Source organism: Ranitomeya variabilis, chromosome 1 (assembly GCF_051348905.1).
Source record: "Ranitomeya variabilis isolate aRanVar5 chromosome 1, aRanVar5.hap1, whole genome shotgun sequence".
Lineage (NCBI taxonomy): Eukaryota > Metazoa > Chordata > Amphibia > Anura > Dendrobatidae > Ranitomeya > Ranitomeya variabilis.
Window position 1 is genome coordinate 520,893,530 of NC_135232.1, and position 23,657 is coordinate 520,917,186.

Sequence of the window (23,657 nt, forward strand, 5' to 3'; positions counted from 1 at the left end):
TCAGCGGAGGAGGATTGCAAGGAGTGTCTGACACAATTAGTACTCACAAAAAATAAATAGATGTTAATGTCTCGCAAAACAACAACAACAAAAAAAAAAGGTGGCATACTTAGGTACAGGGGTGGGCTCATCTGCTGAGTTTCTGACAAAGTAATTTGGCAGTAACTTGGTATTTACTGGTGTCAATATAGGACACTGACCCAGACTACTTTAACTAGCATCATAGATGTCAACAAATTGGTATTGTCAGTGCCAGGCATTGAATGATGTCAGCGCATAGACTAAACATTGGTGGAGCTGTGCAAGATAATTTTGCACGTGGTAGAGCACATGTTTGAGCTGGGGGGGTGGGGGAACTCTCTTGTGGCCGGCGGTACCGTCCCAGGGCCCCTCATGTTACAACGGCGTGTCTGACGTTGGGTGCGCACCACCACCGCCAGAGACACTACATTGTACTATGAGGGACCCAGTGGCAGTGCCGTCGACCAAAAGCGGGCACACCCACCTCTTCAGACAAACGGCACTCTAACGGGTGCTTGCGCCAAGTGGCGAGACCATGGCCCCGTGGGGGGAGTTTTCCCATTGGGGGAGGTGTAAACATGTCGTATGCTGGACAAACAGCTGCTGCAAATTAAGAGATTGGAACACTCAGTAAGACCAGTCCACAAGCAAGACCTTTTTATAGGAAAGCTAGGTGTCAGCCGGGAAAGGTGGGGCAAAATAATTTGAAATCCAGGAGTGGTTCATTTTAATGAAGGTGAGATCATCCACATTTTGGGTAGCCAGACGAGTCCTTTTTTCGGTTAATATTGAACCAGCAGCACTGAATACTCTTTCTGATAGCACACTAGCTGCTGGGCAAGCAAGCTCCTGCGATGCATATTCTGCCAATTCAGGCCAGTTGTCTAATTTGGATGCCCATTAATCAAATGGGAATGACGCTTGAGGGAGAACATCGATAAGGGATGTAAAATAGTTAGTAACCATACTGGACAAATGTTGTCTCCTGTCACTTTGAATAGATGCTGCAGTACCTGTCCTGTCTGCGGTCATTGCGAAATCACTCCACAACCTGGTCAGAAAACCCCTCTGTCCAACGCCACTTCTGATCTGTGCACCTCTAACACCTCTGCCCTGTAGCCCCCTGCAGCTCGTGTGAGAACCATCACCGGCGCTGTGTGCTGGGAATGCCTGAATCAAACGGTCTACAAGAGTTGCTTGTTTGGTTGCTAATATTTGTTCGAGGTTCTCATGTGGCATAATATTTTGCAATTTGCCTTTATAGCGAGGGTCAAGGATGCAGGCCAACCAGTAATCGTCATCGCTGATCATTTTAATAATGCGTGTGTCCTTTTTGAGGATACGTAAGGCATAATCCGCCATGTGGGCCAAAGTTCCAGTTGTCAAATCTGCGGTTGTGCTGGTTTGAGGGGCAGTTACAGGCAAATCTACGTCACTTGTCTCCCTTAAAAAAACAGAACCCGGCCTTGCAACGCCACTAATTTCTGTTGGCCCAGGAGAAGCTTCCTCATTAAAAACGTACTCATTCCCATCATCCTCCTCGTCCTCCTCCTCCTCTTCGCCCGCTATCGCGTCCTCTACACGGCCCTGACCAGACAATGGCTGACTGTCATCAAGGCTTTCCTCTTCCTCGGCTGCAGACGCCTGCTCCTTTATGTGCGTCAAACTTTGCATCAGCAGACGCATTAGGGGGATGCTCATGCTTATTATGGCGTTATCTGCACTAATCAGCCGTGTGCATTCCTCAAAACACTGAAGGACTGGACACAGGTCTTGTAGCTTCGACCACTGCACACCTGACAACTCCATGTCTGCCATCCAACTGCCTGCTCGTGTATCCTCCCACAAATACATAACAGCACGCCTCTGTTCGCACACTCTCTGAAGCATGTGCAGTGTGGAGTTCCACCTTGTTGCAACGTCGATGATTAGGCGATGCTGAGGAAGGTTCAAAGAATGCTGATAGTTCTGCATACGACTGGAGTGTACGGGTGACCTGCGGATATGCAAGCAAAGTCTGCGCACTTTGAGGAGCAGGTCGGGTAACCCCAGATAACTTTTCAGGAAGCACTGCACCACCAGGTTTAAGGTGTGAGCCAGGCAAGGAATGTGTTTCAGTTGGGAAAGGGCTATGGCAGCCAAGAAATTCCTTCCGTTATCACTCACTACCTTGCCTGCCTCAAGATGTACAGTGCCCAGCCATGACAGAGTTTCTTGGTGGAAGAACTCGGACAGAACTTCCGCGGTGTGTCTGTTGTCGCCCAAACACTTCATTGCCAATACAGCCTGTTGACGCTTGCCACTAGCTGTCCCATAATGGCCCACCTGGTGTGCAACAGTGGCAGCTGCGGATGGAGTGGATGTGCGACTGCTATCTGTGGACGAGCTCTCGCTTCTGCAGGAGGAGGAGGAAGAGGAGGAGGGGGGGCGAACGCCTACAGCCAACTCTTTCCTTGACCGTGGGCTAGGCAGAACTGTCCCAATATTGCTGTCCCCTGTGGACCCTGCATCCACCACATTCACCCAGTGTGCCGTGATGGACACGTAACGTCCCTGGCCATGCCTACTGGTCCATGCATCTGTTGTCAGGTGCACCTTTGCAGTCACAGACTGCCTGAGTGCATGGACGATGCGGTCTTTAACATGCTGTTGGAGGGCTGGGATGGCTTTTCTAGAAAAGAAGTGCTGACTGGGTAGCTCGTAGCGTGGTACAGCGTAGTCCATCAGCGCTTTGAAAGCTTTGCTTTCAACTAACCGGTAGGGCATCATCTCTAATAAGAGATTAGTCTAGCAATGTGGGCGTTCAAACCCTGTGTACGCGGATGCGCGGATGAGTACTTCCTTTTCCTAACAAGAGTCTCATGTAGGGTGAGCTGGACTGGTTAGCTGGAGATCGTGGAACTAGCGGTGGTGCCAGTGGACATGGGTGAGTGACAGAGGGTTGGAGATGTTATTCTTGCCGGTGCCCTACATGCAGTGTTTCCTACTGCAAACCTGGTGATTCCCTCACTGCTTTGGCCTGGCGACGAAAGCTGCACACATACTGCAGGTGGTGCGGGAAATGGTGGGTTTACAGTGAGGGAAGGGATGTAGCGTTGCTGACTAGCTTCATTGGCCGAGGGTGCTGCAACCTTTAGGGATGTTTGGTAGTTAGTCCAGGCTTGCAAATGCATGGTGGATAAATATCTATGCATGCAACTTGTATTTAGACTTTTAAGATTCTGACGTCTGCTTAAGGTAGTTGAACATTTTTGACAGATGACTTTGTGCTGATCATTTGGTTGTTGTTTAAAAAAATGCCAGACTGCACTCTTTCTACTATCGGATACCTTTTCAGGCATTGCAGACTGAGCTTCCTTAACCGGATGGCCACGCTGTCCTCCAGCAGGTTTTGGTTTTGCCACGCGTTTTTGGCCAGATACGGGCCCCGTAGGTGGAACCTGTTGTGATGTTGATGCCTGCTGCAGCTCCTCCTCCGCTTCAGAACTACTGCCACCTGCACCCTGTTCCCCCAATGGCTGCCAATCGGGGTCAACAACTGGGTCATCTATGACCTCCTCTTCTATGTCGTGTGCAACTTCGTCTGTGTCACCGTGTAAGCCGGTGGTATAGCGTTCGTGACGGGGCACCATAGTCTCCGCTGGGTTTGATTCTGCCTCAGTACACTGCGAGGGCAATGTTCTGGTCTGAGTCAAAGGAACAGCATAGTAATCTGGCTGTGGCTGTGCATCTGTGCACTCCATGTCCGATTCAAGTTCTAATGGGCATGGCCTGTTAACTGTTTCACTGTCTAACCCAGGAACGGTATGTGTAAAGAGCTCCATGGAGTAACCTGTTGTGTCGACTGACGTATCCTTCACTGTTGTTCTGGGTGAAGGACACAAGGAAGCGACTTGTCCCTGACCGGGAGCATCCACTGACGATGCACTGCTCTGACATTTGTCACTTTCCGAGGAGGAGGCGAAAGAGCTAGAGGCAGAGTCAGCTATGAAAGCCAATACTTGTTCCTCCTGCTCCGGCTTCAAAAGTGGTTTTCCTACTCCCAGAAAAGAGAGCGTTCGAGGCCTTGTGTAGCCAGACAACGAACCTGGCTCAACAACTCGAGACTTAGGTGCTGTACTGCTTTTACCACGACCACCTGATGCACCACCACCACTACCATCATTACCAGCTGACAATGACTGCCCACGGCCACGACCTCTTCCACTAGGCTTCCTCATTGTTTGCAAAACGTAACCAAAGTAACGGTATTTGTTACTGTAAAACAACTTATAAGGTGAACTCAAACTTCTGTAGGATTTATATATACCTTTACAGGTGCCTGACACTGAAAGGAAAATCAGGCCCAATGTTACACACTTGGTTTTCTGTGCCCCAATAATTTGAGACAGATGGCACACACAGGACCGGCACTCAATCAGAAATGCCAATCTTAATCTCCCACTATTTTTTTTTTTCAGGGAGAATTGAAAAAAAAAAAATATTACATACTAGGTTTTCTGTGGCACACAATGAGAGACAGATGCCACACACAGGACTGGCACAGAGGCAGACTTGCCAATCTTTATCTCCCAGACTCCCACTCTTAATTTTTTTTTTTACAGGGAGAATTTACCCCCCCCCCCAAAAAAAAGGCCAAGTATTACACAGTGGTTTTCGGTGGCACACAATGAGAGACAGATGCCACACACAGCAATGGCACAGAGGCAGACTTGCCAATATTTATCTCCCACTAATTATTTTTTTTGGAAAAGGGAGAATTTGTAAAAAAAAAAAAAAAAGGCCAAGTATTACACAGTGGTTTTCGGTGGCACACAATGAGAGACAGATGCCACACACAGCAATGGCACAGAGGCAGACTTGCCAATATTTATCTCCCACTAATTATTTTTTTTGGAAAAGGGAGAATTTGTAAAAAAAAAAAAAAGGCCAAGTATTACACAGTGGTTTTCGGTGGCACACAATGAGAGACAGATGCCACACACAGCAATGGCACAGAGGCAGACTTGCCAATATTTATCTCCCACTAATTATTTTTTTTGGAAAAGGGAGAATTTGTAAAAAAAAAAAAAAAGGCCAAGTATTACACAGTGGTTTTTGGTGGCACACAATGAGAGACAGATGCCACACACAGCAATGGCACAGAGGCAGACTTGCCAATATTTATCTCCCACTAATTATTTTTTTTGGAAAAGGGAGAATTTGTAAAAAAAAAAAAAAAAAAAAAAGGCCAAGTATTACACAGTGGTTTTCGGTGGCACACAATGAGAGACAGATGCCACACACAGCAATGGCACAGAGGCAGACTTGCCAATATTTATCTCCCACTAATTATTTTTTTTGGAAAAGGGAGAATTTGTAAAAAAAAAAAAAAAAAAAAGGCCAAGTATTACACAGTGGTTTTCGGTGGCACACAATGAGAGACAGATGCCACACACAGCAATGGCACAGAGGCAGACTTGCCAATATTTATCTCCCACTAATTATTTTTTTTGGAAAAGGGAGAATTTGTAAAAAAAAAAAAAAAAAAGGCCAAGTATTACACAGTGGTTTTCGGTGGCACACAATGAGAGACAGATGCCACACACAGCAATGGCACAGAGGCAGACTTGCCAATATTTATCTCCCACTAATTATTTTTTTTGGAAAAGGGAGAATTTGTAAAAAAAAAAAAAAGGCCAAGTATTACACAGTGGTTTTTGGTGGCACACAATGAGAGACAGATGCCACACACAGCAATGGCACAGAGGAAGACTTGCCAATATTTATCTCCCACTAATTATTTTTTTTGGAAAAGGGAGAATTTGTAAAAAAAAAAAAAAAAAAAAGGCCAAGTATTACACAGTGGTTTTCGGTGGCACACAATGAGAGACAGATGCCACACACAGCAATGGCACAGAGGCAGACTTGCCAATATTTATCTCCCACTAATTATTTTTTTGGGAAAAGGGAGAATTTGTTAAAAAAAAAAAAAAAGGCCAAGTATTACACAGTGGTTTTCGGTGGCACACAATGAGAGACAGATGCCACACACAGCAATGGCACAGAGGCAGACTTGCCAATATTTATCTCCCACTAATTATTTTTTTTGGAAAAGGGAGGATTTGTAAAAAAAAAAAAAGGCCAAGTATTACACAGTGGTTTTTGGTGGCACACAATGAGAGACAGATGCCACACACAGCAATGGCACAGAGGAAGACTTGCCAATATTTATCTCCCACTAATTATTTTTTTTGGAAAAGGGAGAATTTGTAAAAAAAAAAAAAAAAAAAGGCCAAGTATTACACAGTGGTTTTCGGTGGCACACAATTAGAGACAGATGCCACACACAGCAATGGCACAGAGGCAGACTTGCCAATATTTATCTCCCACTAATTATTTTTTTGGGAAAAGGGAGAATTTGTTAAAAAAAAAAAAAAGGCCAAGTATTACACAGTGGTTTTTGGTGGCACACAATGAGAGACAGATGCCACACACAGCAATGGCACAGAGGCAGACTTGCCAATATTTATCTCCCACTAATTATTATTTTGGGAAAAGGGAGAATTTGTTAAAAAAAAAAAAAAAGGCCAAGTATTACACAGTGGTTTTTGGTGGCACACAATGAGAGACAGATGCCACACACAGCAATGGCACAGAGGCAGACTTGCCAATATTTATCTCCCACTAATTAGTTTTTTTGGAAAAGGGAGAATTTGTAAAAAAAAAAAAAAAAGGCCAAGTATTACACAGTGGTTTTCGGTGGCACACAATGAGAGACAGATGCCACACACAGCAATGGCACAGAGGCAGAGTTGCTAATTTTATCTCCCACTGATTATTTTTTTTGGAAAAGGGAGAATTTGTAAAAAAAAAAAAAAAAGGCCAAGTATTACACAGTGGTTTTCGGTGGCACACAATGAGAGACAGATGCCACACACAGCAATGGCACAGAGGCAGACTTGCCAATATTTATCTCCCACTAATTATTTTTTTGGGAAAAGGGAGAATTTGTAAAAGAAAAAAAAAAAGGCCAAGTATTACACAGTGGTTTTCGGTGGCACACAATGAGAGACAGACGCCACACACAGCAATGGCACGGAGTCAGACTTGACAATATTTATCTCCCACTAATTTTTTTTTTGGAAAAGGGAGAATTTGTAAAAAAAAAAAAAAAAGGCCAAGTATTACACAGTGGTTTTCGGTGGCACACAATGAGAGACAGATGCCACACACAGCAATGGCACAGAGGCAGACTTGCCAATATTTATCTCCCACTAATTATTTTTTTTTGTAAAGGGAGAATTTGTAAAAAAAAAAAATGGCCAAGTAATACACAGTGGTTTTCAGTGGCACACAATGAGAGACAGATGCCACACACAGCAATGGCACAGAGGCAGACTTGCCAATATTTATCTCCCACTAATTATTTTTTTTTGTAAAGGGAGAATTTACCCCCCCCAAAAAATGGCCAAGTATTACACAGTGGTTTTCGGTGGCACACAATGAGAGACAGATGCCACACACAGCAATGGCACAGAGGCAGACTTGCCAATATTTATCTCCCTGCAGTAATTTTAGAAAAGTATGGCAGGCAGCTATAAAAAGGACTGCTGCACACAAAAGTGTGGACAAACACACAAGATAGCTGTGCAGAAAGGAAGGAAAAACAGGATTTGTGCTTTGAAAAAAGCAGTTGGTTTACACAGCGGCGTATACACAAAGCAACGCAGCTATCAGGGAGCCTTCTAGGGCAGCCCAATGAGCTACAGCGCTGAGGAAAAAAAATGTAGCTTCCACTGTCCCTGCAAACAAAAGGTGGTGTTGGACAATGGAAATCGCTACAGCACAAGCGGTTTGTGGCTTTATGTACCCTGCCTATCACTATCCCTGCTTCTGAAGAAGCGGCAGCAACCTCTCCCTACGCTCAGATCAGCAGCAGTAAGATGGCGGTCGGTGGGAACGCCCCTTTATAGCCCCTGTGACGCCGCAGAAAGCAAGCCAATCACTGCAATGCCCTTCTCTAAGATGGTGGGGACTGAGATCTATGTCATCACGCTGCCCACACTCTGCATCCACCTTCATTGGCTGAGAAATCATTGAAACGCGACTTTGGCTCGAAAGTCGCGTACTGCATGGCAGACCCCACACAGGGATCGGCTCGGTTTCATGAGACGCCGACTTTGCCAAAAGTCGGCGACTTATGAAAATGAACGATCCGTTTCGCTCAACCCTAGGTGAGAGTGCTTGTCAAGGCCTGGTGCTGAAGCTGAGCCATCATATTAACAGACCTTCTATGGGCTAATCATTTGTAGCATATACAATCTGCATTTAGCCTAGGGAGCGAGAGTGAGTTGGCGGAGCAGGAAAAGTGGCAAATATATATCTGTATTTGTTGTGGCGGCTAGTGATGAGCGAGCATTACAATTCTTGGGTACTAGTTACTCAAGTTGAACAAATCGTTATGCTTGGGCTTCAGTGCTCGACCTGAGTTACAAGTATAATGAAAATCATTGGAAAACTCGACCATTTTTATGGTGCCCCCCCCTCCCAGAGGTCTGGAGGGGGTCTAAAAGTTGATAAGAACTGCTGATGGAAATGTGGCACGCCAGGGTCCTGGTTGTCACAGTGGCATTGCTTTCCTCACGTGGAGAGCGATGTTACGTTTGGAAGCGATAAAGGAGACCTTTTATCAGGTAACCACAATGCATACAACATGTTCACACTCCAGGCCAGAAGGGGAAGCTCTAAACCTGTTTAAGGTGAACTCCCCTATAAAGACATTCTGTTCTGGAGAGAAAGGTGAGTTCAGAAAGTTACAGACAGAGAAGAGAGCAGACCGACATGGAGTGTCAGAAGGTCTGAAGGGGTCGCGTAGTCTGAAGCACTACAGCTGCTGGAAAGAGACATACAGAAAGCCGAACATTGTTTAGTGAGTGTGCAGGAGAGCGAAGCACCGGAGAGTGATATATCAGGTGAGACCAGCTGCAAATGAACTATCTCCTTCTGAAGCGCAGATAGCCGGTAACCAGACCACCGAGGTTGTAAGGAACTCTTCGACTTATATCAGAGACCGGCAGGACAGCTGAAATACAAGTTACCTGTCCACCTTAATACCCAGGAGGAACGGTGACACCAGTAGAGCCCGGGGCATGCTAGAGTCCCTGTAAAAAAGCTCAAGTCACCAGTCATACGGGTTATGTCCTATCCTATATGGGGGACAGAGAGACAATCTGCGAGGACCTTATATGAAGCCATAGGCAGTAAGGAACTACAACACCACCGTGCTAGAGGAAGGCTTTAATCTTCACCTGGATAAGGGGACTCCAAACTTGCCTCCAAGCTGGCCGGACCCTGCCTGCCCTGTGATCTGGTGCCCTGGACTGTGGCTGCCTGAAGTCTTCAGTAAACAAGGTAACGAGACTGCAAACCTGTGTCCTCGTTCTTTACTGCGCCGTTCACCATCTTCCATCTACACACCAGGAGCCCTGGGGACATACTTAATCTGTGGGAAGTTATACCATCTAGCTGCCATAACATCACCCCAGAGGACCCCTTAAAGCAGCGTTGGTCCCCACTGACCGAATACCACAGGTAGCATCACGAACATAAAACTCTAAATTTTCTAAATCCCTGTGATGTTGGGATATGCTATGTGGGTATCATTTTGTGTATATTCATATTTTACTGATTATCATGGTGTTCTCTTGTAGGATGAGTTATTTGCCAATTGATGAATTGCTGTTATTTGTCATCTGATATCAGCCCCCACAGTCCTGTTATCTCTCCACAGGGTCAGTGAATAATTTTGTTTGCTAATATGCTAATTACATATTAAACTAGCTTGTTGAAACAATGAGCCCCTGCGACCCACCCCCCTAACCTGTGAATGAGGGGAGGGACTTGTAAATATCAGGGAAATGACACACAGATCAGTCCTGTGTGGAATGATGATGTGAACACAGCACGTCAGAGTGAAGGGGAAGCATATGGATCATTTTTTATCTTCCGTCTGCTGGATTATTGGACTCTCACCTCCTTGGACATTTATCTTGCTACTGAACTGCATTCATGTTCTGGACTATTTTATCCTTTGTGTGGTGGATTGTATATGGACCTTTCGTATTTTTGCCTAAATAAAGGTCTTGGGATTGTTCACTCTTCGCTTGCTCTGCTGATTGTGTGATATCGGAGAAGGACCCCATGACAACTGGTGGCAGCAGTGGGATCAACAGAGCGTAACCTAATAGAGAACCACCCACAGAGTGAGTACAGAAATTGGACTGTATAAAGTTTACAGGAGAGCCAGAGACCTAGGCCTGAACTACCAGGGACTGACTAAAGAGGCCTTAATTGACCTACTGGTGGGTGCCAGCCCGGCCACCTCCTCCCATATATCAGAAGGACGAGCACTGGAGACGAGGACCCCCACCCCAAAAAGCCAGTGGGTGGTGGTGTGTAGGGTTGAGCGACTTTCATTTTTTTAAGATCGAGTCAGGTTTTGTGAAACCCAACTTTGTCCAGAGTCGAGTCGAGTGCAGTCGGCCGATTATCGCTAAAAGTCGGGGATCGACTGAAACACGAAACCCAATGCAAGTCAATGGGGAAGCATAGTCGGCAGTGAGTGGAGGCCAGGAAAACACCTACAGTGCCCATTTTAATGCCAAAAACATCCATTCTTGTTTCTGAAGCTTGTCAATCTTAATTAACTTTATAATAATAGTTGGGCATTGTAAATTGGGGGTCATTTGGCAAATTTGTGGGGGGTAGGGCTGGTTCAAGGTTTTAGTGGGCCCAGGAATCGTGGACTACATCACGGTGGTGGAGCAGGGAGAGGAAAGTATTTCAACGTTGCAAGTGCTGTGATCCTGAGCAAGCAGGGGGGCACACTTGTCCGCATTGGCACTGGCACAGGGCCCCTCAAAGTACAGTGGTGTGTTTGCACGGCGGGGGCGCCTCCCACCAGCAGCGACACTTTTGCGTACTCTGAGGGGCCCTGTGCCAGTGACGTCGCCAACGAGTATGCCCCCCCCACCTGATGAAGGAACCTGCACTTTCATCTGCACCTTTCTCTTTGTCCCTGTGTAAGGTGGTATAACATGCGGGAAGGGAAACCTTACTTTCAGCAGGGTCAGATTCTGGCTGTGTAGAGTGCAAGGGGAATGTAGTGGTCTAGGTCAATGTACCAGCAGACTCATCTAGCAGTGGCTGGGCAATGGGCAGGATGAGGAGGAAACAGATATAGGGCCAAAGAATAAAGTAGGCTAAATGCAGTTCAAAATTGGTAACAGGACAGGACTAAACAGGCGGCATTGCTTTGTTCAGTGGAGTAGCAAACCCAGGAGCAGCAGACACTCTTTTAAGGGCCCAACCACACTAGTAGGCCAAATGCAGTTTAATACCTGATACTATAGGCCGAAAGCCAGAAGGTTGAAGCTCAGCTTTATTCAGTTGAGGGCAAACACCAGGGAGGGGCAGACACCGTTAGTAGGCCGTAACCAAAGTTGAAGGCCAAATGCAGTTTCATATCTGATACTATAGGCCGAAAGCCAGAAGGTTGAAGCTCAGCTTTATTCAGTTGAGGAAAAACACCAGGGAGGGGCAGACACTGTTAGTAGGCCCTAACCACCAATTTTTAAAATAACAGCACTTAATGAGAGCCAGAAGGTTGAAGCTCAGCTTTATTCAGTTGAGGAAAAACACCAGGGAGGGGCAGACACCGTTAGTAGGCCCTAACCACCAATTTTTAAAATAACAGCACTTAATGAGAGCCAGAAGGTTGAAGCTCAGCTTTATTCAGTTGAGGGCAAACACCAGGTAGGGGCAGACACCGTTAGTAGGCCGTAACCAAAGTTGAAGGCCAAATGCAGTTTCATATCTGATACTATAGGCCGAAAGCCAGAAGGTTGAAGCTCTGCTTTATTCAGTTGAGGAAAAACACCAGGGAGGGGCAGACACCGTTAGTAGGCCCTAACCACCAAGTTTTAAAATAACAGCACTTAATGAGAGCCAGAAGGTTGAAGCTCAGCTTTATTCAGTTGAGGAAAAACACCAGGGAGGGGCAGACACCGTTAGTAGGCCCTAACCACCAATTTTTAAAATAACAGCACTTAATGAGAGCCAGAAGGTTGAAGCTCAGCTTTATTCAGTTGAGGAAAAACACCAGGGAGGGGCAGACACCGTTAGTAGGCCCTAACCACCAATTTTTAAAATAACAGCACTTAATGAGAGCCAGAAGGTTGAAGCTCAGCTTTATTCAGTTGAGGAAAAACACCAGGGAGGGGCAGACACCGTTAGTAGGCCCTAACCACCAATTTTTAAAATAACAGCACTTAATGAGAGCCAGAAGGTTGAAGCTCAGCTTTATTCAGTTGAGGGCAAACACCAGGCAGGGGCAGACACCGTTAGTAGGCCGTAACCAAAGTTGAAGGCCAAATGCAGTTTCATATCTGATACTATAGGCCGAAAGCCAGAAGGTGGAAGCTCCGATTTAGACAGTGGAGGACAATTTGAATTAGGGACTGCAGACAGACTTAGTAGGCTGTCCCCTGTGGACCATGCATCCAACACATTAACCCATTGCGCCGTAATGGACACGTAATCTTCCGTGGCCATGCCTACAGGTCCATGCGTCTGTTGTCAGGTGCACCTTTGTACTCACAGATTGCCAGAGTGCATGGACAATGCGGTCTTCTACATGCTGGTGGAGGGTTGGGATGGCTTTTCTCGCAAAAGAAGTGTCGACTGGTTAGCTTGTAGCATGGTACAGCGTAGTCCATCATGGCCTTATTAATAGTAAATAAAATATATAACTAGGCTCTATGAACTTTTAAATAGGTTCCAGGGGTACACGGGCAGCATTGGTGTGGTCAGTGGAGGAGTATTGCAAGTAGGGGCCGCAGACAGGCTCACAAAGGCCTAAAATAACAAACAATAGGCTCATGGCAGTTTTATATCGGTTACATGGATACACGGGCAGGCAGCATTGTGGTCAGTGGAGGAGTATTGCAAGTAGGGGCCGCAGACAGGCTCACAAAGGCCTAAAATAACAAACAGTAGGCAGTCATGGCAGTTTTACATTGGTTACATGGATACACAGGCAGGCACTCCAGGCAGCATTGTGGTCAGTGGAGGAGTATTGCAAGTAGGGGCCGCAGACAGGCTCACAAAGGCCTAAAATAACAAACAATAGGCTCATGGCAGTTTTATATCGGTTACATGGATACACGGGCAGGCAGCATTGTGGTCAGTGGAGGAGTATTGCAAGTAGGGGCCGCAGACAGGCTCACAAAGGCCTAAAATAACAAACAGTAGGCAGTCATGGCAGTTTTACATCGGTTACATGGATACACAGGCAGGCACTCCAGGCAGCATTGTGGTCAGTGGAGGAGTATTGCAAGTAGGGGCCGCAGACAGGCTCACAAAGGCCTAAAATAACAAACAATAGGCTCATGGCAGTTTTATATCGGTTACATGGATACACGGGCAGGCAGCATTGTGGTCAGTGGAGGAGTATTGCAAGGAGTGTCTGACACAGTTAGTACTCCAAAAAAACAAATAGATGTTAATATCTCGCAAAACAACTATAAGTAAAAAAAGGGTGGCATGCTTAGGTACAGGGGTGGGCTCATCTGCAGAGTTTATGACAAAGTAATTTGGCAGTAAATTAGTATTTACTGGTGTCAATATAGGACACTGACCCAGACTACTTTAACTAGCATCATAGATGCAAACAAATTGGTATTGTTTGTCAGTGCCAGGCATTGAATGATGTCTGTGCATAGACTACACATTGGTGGAGCTGTGCGAGATAATTTTGCATGTGGTACAGCACAGTTTGAGCTGGGGGGGGGGAACTCTCTTGTGGCCGGCGGTACCGCCCCAGGGCCCCTCATGTTACAACGGCGTGTCTGACGTTGGGTGCGCACCACCACCGCCAGAGACACTACATTGTACTATGAGGGACCCAGTGGCAATGCCGTCGACCAAAAGCGGGCACACCCGCCTCTTCAGACAATCAGCACTGTAACGGGTGCTTGCGCCAAGTGGCGAGACAACGGCCCCGTGGGGGGATTTTTCCCATTGGGGGAGGTGTAAACATGTCGTATGCTGGACAAACAGCTGCTGCAAATTAACAGATTGGAACACTCAGTAAGACCAGTCCACAAGCAAGACCTTTTTATAGGAAAGCTAGGTGTCAGCCGGGAAAGGTGGGGCAAAATAATTTGAAATCCAGGAGTGGTTCATTTTAATGAAGGTGAGATCATCCACATTTTGGGTAGCCAGATGAGTCCTTTTTTCGGTTAATATTGAACCAGCAGCACTGAAAACTCTTTCTGATAGCACACTAGCTGCTGGGCAAGCAAGCTCCTGCAACGCATATTCTGCCAATTCAGGCCAGGTGTCTAATTTTGATGCCCAGTAATCAAATGGGAATGATGGTTGAGGGAGAACATCGATAAGGGAAGAAAAATAGTTAGTAACCATACTGGACAAATGTTGTCTCCTGTCACTTTGAATAGATGCTGCAGTACCTGTCCTGTCTGCGGTCATTGCGAAATCACTCCACAACCTGGTCAGAAAACCCCTCTGTCCAACGCCACTTCTGATCTGTGCACCCCTAACACCTCTGCCATGTAGCCCCCTGCAGCTTGTGTGAGAACCATCACCGGCGCTGTGTTCTGGGAATGCCTGAATCAAACGGTCTACAAGAGTAGCTTGTTTGGTTGCTAAGATTTGTTCGAGGTTCTCATGTGGCATAATATTTTGCAATTTGCCTTTATAGCGAGGGTCAAGGATGCAGGCCAACCAGTAATCGTCATCGCTCATCATTTTAGTAATGCGTGGGTCCTTTTTGAGGATACATAAGGCATAATCCGCCATGTGGGCCAAAGTTCCTGTTGGCAAATCTGCGGTTGTGCTGGTTTGAGGGGCAGTTACAGGCAAATCTACGTCACTTGTCTCCCTTAAAAAAACAGAACCCGGCCTTGCAACGCCACTAATTTCTGTTGGCCCAGGAGAAGCTTCCTCATTAAAAAAGTACTCATCCCCATCATCCTCCTCGTCCTCCTCTTCGCCTGCTACCGCGTCCTCTACACGGCCCTGACCAGACAATGGCTGACTGTCATCAAGGCTTTCCTCTTCCAAGGCTGCAGACGCCTGCTCCTTTATGTGCATCAAACTTTGCATCAGCAGACGCATTAGGGGGATGCTCATGCTTATTATGGCGTTGTCTGCACTAACCAGCCGTGTGCATTCCTCAAAACACTGAAGGACTTGACACAGGTCTTGTAGCTTCGACCACTGCACACCTGACAACTCCATGTCTGCCATCCAACTGCCTGCCCGTGTATGTGTATCCTCCCACAAAAACATAACAGCACGCCTCTGTTTGCACAGTCTCTGAAGCATGTGCAGTGTGGAGTTCCACCTTGTTGAAATGTCGATGATTAGGCGATGCTGGGGAAGGTTCAAAGACCGCTGATAATTCTGCATACGGCTGGAGTGTACGGGCGAACGGCGGATATGCGAGCAAAGTCTGCGCACTTTGAGGAGCAGGTCGGGTAACCCCGGATAACTTTTCAGGAAGCACTGCACCACCAGGTTTAAGGTGTGAGCCAGGCAAGGAATGTGTTTCAGTTGGGAAAGGGCTATGGCAGCCATGAAATTCCTTCCGTTATCACTCACAACCTTGCCTGCCTCAAGATGTACAGTGCCCAGCCATGACTGAGTTTCATTCTGCAAGAACTCGGACAGAACTTCCGCGGTGTGTCTGTTGTCGCCCAAACACTTCATTGCCAATACAGCCTGCTGACGCTTGCCACTAGCTGTCCCATAATGGCACACCTGGTGTGCAACAGTGGCAGCTGCGGATGGAGTGGATGTGCGACTGGGGTGTGTGGACGGGCTCTCGCTTCTGCATGAGGAGGAGGAAGAGGAGGAGGGGGGGCGAACGCCTACAGCCAACTCTTTCCTTGCCCGTGGACTAGGCAAAACGGTCCCAATATTGCTGTCCCCTGTGGACCCTGCATCCACCACATTCACCCAGTGTGCCGTGATGGACACGTAACGTCCCTGGCCATGCCTACTGGTCCATGCATCTGTTGTCAAGTGCACCTTTGTAGTCACAGACTGCCTGAGTGCATGGACGATGCGGTCTTTAACATGCTGTTGAAGGGCTGGGATGGCTTTTCTAGAAAAGAATTGCCGACTGGGTAGCTCGTAGCGTGGTACAGCGTAGTCCGTCAGCGCTTTGAAAGCTTCGCTTTCAACTAACCCGTAGGGCATCATCTCTAATGAGATTAGTCTAGCAATGTGGGCATTCAAACCCTGTGTACGCGGATGCGAGGATGAGTACTTCCTTTTCCTAACAAGAGTCTCATGTAGGGTGAGCTGGACTGGAGAGCTGGAGATCGTGGAACTAGCGGTGGTGCCGTTTGACATGGGTGACTGAGAGAGGGTTGGAGATGGTATTCTTGCCGGTGCCCTACATGCAGTGTTTCCTACTACTAACCTGGTGATTCCCTGACTGCTTTGGCCTGGCGACGAAAGCTGCACAGATACTGCAGGTGGTGTGGGAAATGGTCGGCTTACAGGGAGGGAAGGGATGTAGCATTGCTGACTAGCTTCATTGGGCGAGGGTGCTGCAACCTTTAGGGACGTTTGGTAGTTAGTCCAGGCTTGCAAATGCATAGTGGATAAATGTCTATGCATGCAACTTGTATTTAGACTTTTAAGATTCTGACCTCTGCTTAAGGTTGTTGAACATTTTTGACAGATGACTTTGTGCTGATCATTTGGATGTTGTTTAAAAAAATGCCAGACTGCACTCTTTCTACTATCGGATACCTTTTCAGGCATTGCAGACTGAGCTTCTTTAACTGGATGGCCACGCTGTCCTCCAACTGGTTTTGGTTTTGCCACGCGTTTTTGGCCAGATACGGGCCCGGTAGATGGAACCTGTTGTGATGTTGATACCTGCTGCGGCTCCTCCTCCTCCGCTTCAGAACTACTGCCGCCTGCACCCTGTTCCCCCAATGGCTGCCAATCGGGATCCACAACTGGGTCATCTATGACCTCCTCTTCTATGTCGTGTGCGATTTCGTCTGTGTCACCGTGTAAGCCGGTGGTATAGCGTCCGTGACGGGGCACCATAGTCTCCGCTGGGTTTGATTCTGCCTCAGTACACTGCGAGGGCAATGTTCTGGTCTGAGTCAAAGGAACAGCATAGTAATCTGGCTGTGGCTGTGCATCTGTGCACTCCATGTCCGATTCAACTTCTAATGGACATGGCCTGTTAACTGTTTCACTGTCTAACCCAGGAACGGTATGTGTAAAGAGCTCCATGGAGTAACCCGTTGTGTCTCCTGACGCATCCTTCTCTCTTGTTCTGGGTGAAGAAGACAAGGAAGCGACTTGTCCCTGACCGGGAGCATCCACTGATGATGCACTGCTCTGACATTTGGCACTTTCCGAGGAGGAGGCGAAAGAGCTAGAGGCAGAGTCAGCAATGAAAGCCAATACTTGTTCCTGCTGCTCCGGCTTCAAAAGTGGTTTTCCTACTCCGAGAAAAGAGAGCGTTCGAGGCCTTGTGTAGCCAGACAAGGAACCTGGCTCAACAACTCGAGACTTAGGTGCTGTACTGCTTTTACCACGACCACCTGATGCTCCACCACCACTACCATCATTACCAGCTGACAATGACCGCCCACGGCCACGACCTCTTCCACTAGACTTCCTCATTGCTTGCAAAACGTAACCAAAGTAACACTATTTGTTACTGTAAAACAACTTATAAGGTGAACTCAAACTTCTGTAGGATATATATATACCTTTATAGGTGCCTGACACTCAAAGGAAAATCAGGCCCAATGTTACACACTAGGTTTTCTGTGGCCCAATAATTTGAGACAGATGGCACACACAGGCCCAGCACTCAAGCAGAAATGCCAATCTTAATCTCCCACTATTTTTTTTTTATTTACTGGGAGAATTTACCCCTCCCCCAAAAAAAAGGCCCAGTATTACACAGTGTTTTCGGTGCCACACAATGAGAGAGAGATGCCACACACAGCAATGGCACGGAGTCAGACTTGACAATATTTATCTCCCACTAATTTTTTTTTTGGAAAAGGGAGAATTTAGGGAAAAAAAAAAAAAGGACAAGTATTACACAGTGTTTTCGGTGCCACACAATGAGAGAGAGATGCCACACACAGCAATGGCACGGAGGCAGACTTGACAATATTTATCTCCCACTAATTTTTTTTTTGGAAAAGGGAGAATTTAGGGAAAAAAAAAAAAAGGACAAGTATTACACAGTGTTTTCAGTGCCACACAATGAGAGAGAGATGCCACACACAGCAATGGCACGGAGTCAGACTTGACAATATTTATCTCCCACTAATTTTTTTTTTGGAAAAGGGAGAATTTAGGGAAAAAAAAAAAAAGGACAAGTATTACACAGTGTTTTCAGTGCCACACAATGAGATAGAGATGCCACACACAGCAATGGCACGGAGTCAGACTTGACAATATTTATCTCCCACTAATTTTTTTTTTGGAAAAGGGAGAATTTAGGGAAAAAAAAAAAAAGGACAAGTATTACACAGTGTTTTCGGTGCCACACAATGAGAGAGAGATGCCACACACAGCAATGGCACGGAGTCAGACTTGACAATATTTATCTCCCACTAATTTTTTTTTTGGAAAAGGGAGAATTTAGAAAAAAAAACAAAAAAACAAGTATTACACAGTGTTTTCGGTGCCACACAATGAGAGAGAGATGCCACACACAGCAATGGCACGGAGTCAGACTTGACAATATTTATCTCCCACTAATTTTTTTTTTGGAAAAGCGAGAATTTAGAAAAAAAAAAAAAGGCCAAGTATTACACAGTGTTTTCGGTGCCACACAATGAGAGAGAGATGCCACACACAGCAATGGCACGGAGGCAGACTTGACAATATTTATCTCTTACTAATTTTTTTTTGGAAAAGGGAGAATTTAGAAAAAAAAAAAAAAAAAAAGGACAAGTATTACACAGTGTTTTCAGTGCCACACAATGAGAGAGAGATGCCACACACAGCAATGGCACGGAGTCAGACTTGACAATATCTATCTCCCACTAATTTTTTTTGGGGAAAAGGGAGAATTTAGAAAAAAAAAAAAAAAAGGACAAGTATTACACAGTCTTTTCGGTGCTACACAATGAGAGAGAGATACCACACACAGCAATGGCATGGAGTCAGACTTGACAATATTTATCTCCCACTAATTTTTTTTTTGGAAAAGGGAGAATTTAGGGAGAAAATAAAAAAAAGGACAAGTATTACACAGTGTTTTCGGTGCCACACAATGAGAGAGAGATGCCACACACAGCAATGGCACGGAGGCAGACTTGACAATATTTATCTCCCACTATTTTTTTTTTTGGAAAAGGGAGAATTTAGGAAAAAAAAAAAAAGGACAAGTATTACACAGTGTTTTCAGTGCCACACAATGAGAGAGAGATGCCACACACAGCAATGGCACGGAGTCAGACTTGACAATATTTATCTCCCACTAATTTTTTTTTTGGAAAAGGGAGAATTTAGGGAAAAAAAAAAGGACAAGTATTACACAGTGTTTTCAGTGCCACACAATGAGAGAGAGATGCCACACACAGCAATGGCACGGAGTCAGACTTGACAATATTTATCTCCCACTAATTTTTTTTTTGGAAAAGGGAGAATTTAGGGAAAAAAAAAAAAAGGACAAGTATTACACAGTGTTTTCGGTGCCACACAATGAGAGAGAGATGCCACACACAGCAATGGCACGGAGTCAGACTTGACAATATTTATCTCCCACTAATTTTTTTTTGGGAAAAGGGAGAATTTAGGAAAAAAAAAAAAAAAGCCAAGTATTACACAGTGTTTTCAGTGCCACACAATGAGAGAGAGATGCCACACACAGCAATGGCACTGAGTCAGGCTTGACAATATTTATCTCCCACTAATTTTTTTTTTGGAAAAGGGAGAATTTAGGAAAAAAAAAAAGGACAAGTATTACACAGTGTTTTCGGTGCCACACAATGAGAGAGAGATGCCACACACAGCAATGGCACGGAGTCAGACTTGACAATATTTATCTCCCACTAATTTTTTTTTTGGAAAAGCAAGAATTTAGAAAAAAAAAAAAAGGCCAAGTATTACACAGTGTTTTCGGTGCCACACAATGAGAGAGAGATGCCACACACAGCAATGGCACGGAGGCAGACTTGACAATATTTATCTCTTACTAATTTTTTTTTGGAAAAGGGAGAATTTAGAAAAAAAAAAAAAAAAAAGGACAAGTATTACACAGTGTTTTCAGTGCCACACAATGAGAGAGAGATGCCACACACAGCAATGGCACGGAGTCAGACTTGACAATATCTATCTCCCACTAATTTTTTTTGGGGAAAAGGGAGAATTTAGGAAAAAAAAAAAAAGGACAAGTATTACACAGTGTTTTCGGTGCCACACAATGAGAGAGAGATGCCACACACAGCAATGGCACGGAGTCAGACTTGACAATATTTATCTCCCACTAATTTTTTTTTTGGAAAAGCGAGAATTAGAAAAAAAAAAAAAGGCCAAGTATTACACAGTGTTTTCGGTGCCACACAATGAGAGAGAGATGCCACACACAGCAATGGCACGGAGGCAGACTTGACAATATTTATCTCTTACTAATTTTTTTTTGGAAAAGGGAGAATTTAGAAAAAAAAAAAAAAAAAAGGACAAGTATTACACAGTGTTTTCAGTGCCACACAATGAGAGAGAGATGCCACACACAGCAATGGCACGGAGTCAGACTTGACAATATCTATCTCCCACTAATTTTTTTTGGGGAAAAGGGAGAATTTAGGAAAAAAAAAAAAAAGGACAAGTATTACACAGTGTTTTCGGTGCCACACAATGAGAGAGAGATGCCACACACAGCAATGGCACGGAGTCAGACTTGACAATATTTATCTCCCACTAATTTTTTTTTTGGAAAAGGGAGAATTTAGAAAAAAAAAAAAAAAAAGGACAAGTATTACACAGTCTTTTCGGTGCTACACAATGAGAGAGAGATGCCACACACAGCAATGGCACGGAGTCAGACTTGACAATATTTATCTCCCACTAATTTTTTTTTTTGGAAAAGGGAGAATTTAGGAAAAAAAAAAAAAAATAGGACAAGTATTACACAGTGTTTTCAGTGCCACACAATGAGAGAGAGATGCCACACACAGCAATGGCACGGAGGCAGACTTGACAATATTTATCTCCCACTAATTTTTTTTTTGGAAAAGGGAGAATTTAGGAAAAAAAAAAAAAAGGACAAGTATTACACAGTGTTTTCAGTGCCACACAATGAGAGAGAGATGCCACACACAGCAATGGCACGGAGTCAGACTTGACAATATTTATCTCCCACTAATTTTTTTTTGGGAAAAGGGAGAATTTAGGGAAAAAAAAAAAGGACAAGTATTACACAGTGTTTTCGGTGCCACACAATGAGAGAGAGATGCCACACACAGCAATGGCACGGAGGCAGACTTGACAATATTTATCTCCCACTAATTTTTTTTTGGGAAAAGGGAGAATTTAGGAAAAAAAAAAAAAAAAGGACAAGTATTACACAGTGTTTTCAGTGCCACACAATGAGAGAGAGATGCCACACACAGCAATGGCACGGAGGCAGACTTGACAATATTTATCTCCCACTAATTTTTTTTTGGAAAAGGGAGAATTTAGGAAAAAAAAAAAAAAAAGGACAAGTATTACACAGTGTTTTCAGTGCCACACAATGAGAGAGAGATGCCACACACAGCAATGGCACTGAGTCAGGCTTGACAATATTTATCTCCCACTAATTTTTTTTTTTTGGAAAAGGGAGAATTTAGGAAAAAAAAAAAAGGACAAGTATTACACAGTGTTTTCGGTGCCACACAATGAAAGAGAGATGCCACACACAGCAATGGCACGGAGTCAGACTTGACAATATTTATCTCCCACTAATTTTTTTTTTTGGAAAAGGGAGAATTTAGAAAAAAAAAAAAAAAAAAAAGGCCAAGTATTACACAGTGTTTTCGGTGCCACACAATGAGAGAGAGATGCCACACACAGCAATGGCACGGAGTCAGACTTGACAATATTTATCTCCCACTAATTTTTTTTTTGGAAAAGCGAGAATTTAGAAAAAAAAAAAAAGGCCAAGTATTACACAGTGTTTTCGGTGCCACACAATGAGAGAGAGATGCCACACACAGCAATGGCACGGAGGCAGACTTGACAATATTTATCTCCCACTAATTTTTTTTTGGAAAAGGGAGAATTTAGAAAAAAAAAAAAAAAAAGACAAGTATTACACAGTGTTTTCAGTGCCACACAATGAGAGAGAGATGCCACACACAGCAATGGCACGGAGTCAGACTTGACAATATCTATCTCCCACTAATTTTTTTTGGGGAAAAGGGAGAATTTAGGAAAAAAAAAAAAAAAGGACAAGTATTACACAGTGTTTTCGGTGCCACACAATGAGAGAGAGATGCCACACACAGCAATGGCACGGAGTCAGACTTGACAATATTTATCTCCCACTAATTTTTTTTTTGGAAAAGGGAGAATTTAGAAAAAAAAAAAGGACAAGTATTACACAGTCTTTTCGGTGCCACACAATGAGAGAGAGATGCCACACACAGCAATGGCACGGAGTCAGACTTGACAATATTTATCTCCCTGCAGTTATCTCAGAAAAGTATGGCAGGCAGCTGAAAAGGACTGCTGCACACAAAAGTGTGGACAAACACACAAGATAGCTGTGCAGAAAGGAAGGAAAAACAGGATTTGTGCTTTGAAAAAAGCAGTTGGTTTACACAGCGGCGTACACACAAAGCAACGCAGCTATCAGGGAGCCTTCTAGGGCAGCCCAATGAGCTACAGCGCTGAGGAAAAAAAAATGTAGCTTCCACTGTCCTGCAAACAAAAGGTGGTATTGGACAGTGGAAATCGCTACAGCACAAGCGGTTTGTAGCTTTATGTACCCTGCCTATCATTATCCCTGCTTCCGAAGAAGCCGCAGCAACCTCTCCCTATGCTCAGATCAGCAGCAGTAAGATGGCGGTTGGCGGGAACGCCCCTTTATAGCCCCTGTGACGCCGCAGAAAGCAAGCCAATCACTGCAATGCCCTTCTCTAAGATGGTGGGGACTGAGATCTATGTCATCACGCTGCCCACACTCTGCGTCCACCTTCATTGGCTGAGAAATGGCGCTTTTAGCGTCATTGAAACGCGACTTTGGCGCGAAAGTCGCGTACCGCATGGCAGACCCCACACAGGGATCGGCTCGGTTTCATGAGACGCCGACTTTGCCAAAACTCGGCGACTTATGAAAATGAACGATCCGTTTCGCTCAACCCTAGTGGTGTGGTATGAAGAAGAGATGGCGGTACTGGGCCCAGGTGTCTCTCAGAAGTACAAGGAGGAGGCCGCCCGCCGGGCACAGCAGAGACAAGAAGCAATGGAGCTTGAAAGAGGGAGTAACGCAAAGTGGAATGTAAATTCAACTATCCGGGAGCCTGTACGGATCACCCGGACAGAGTTTAAGCCATTTGATGAGGCTTCTGGAGATGTGGAGGGGTTCT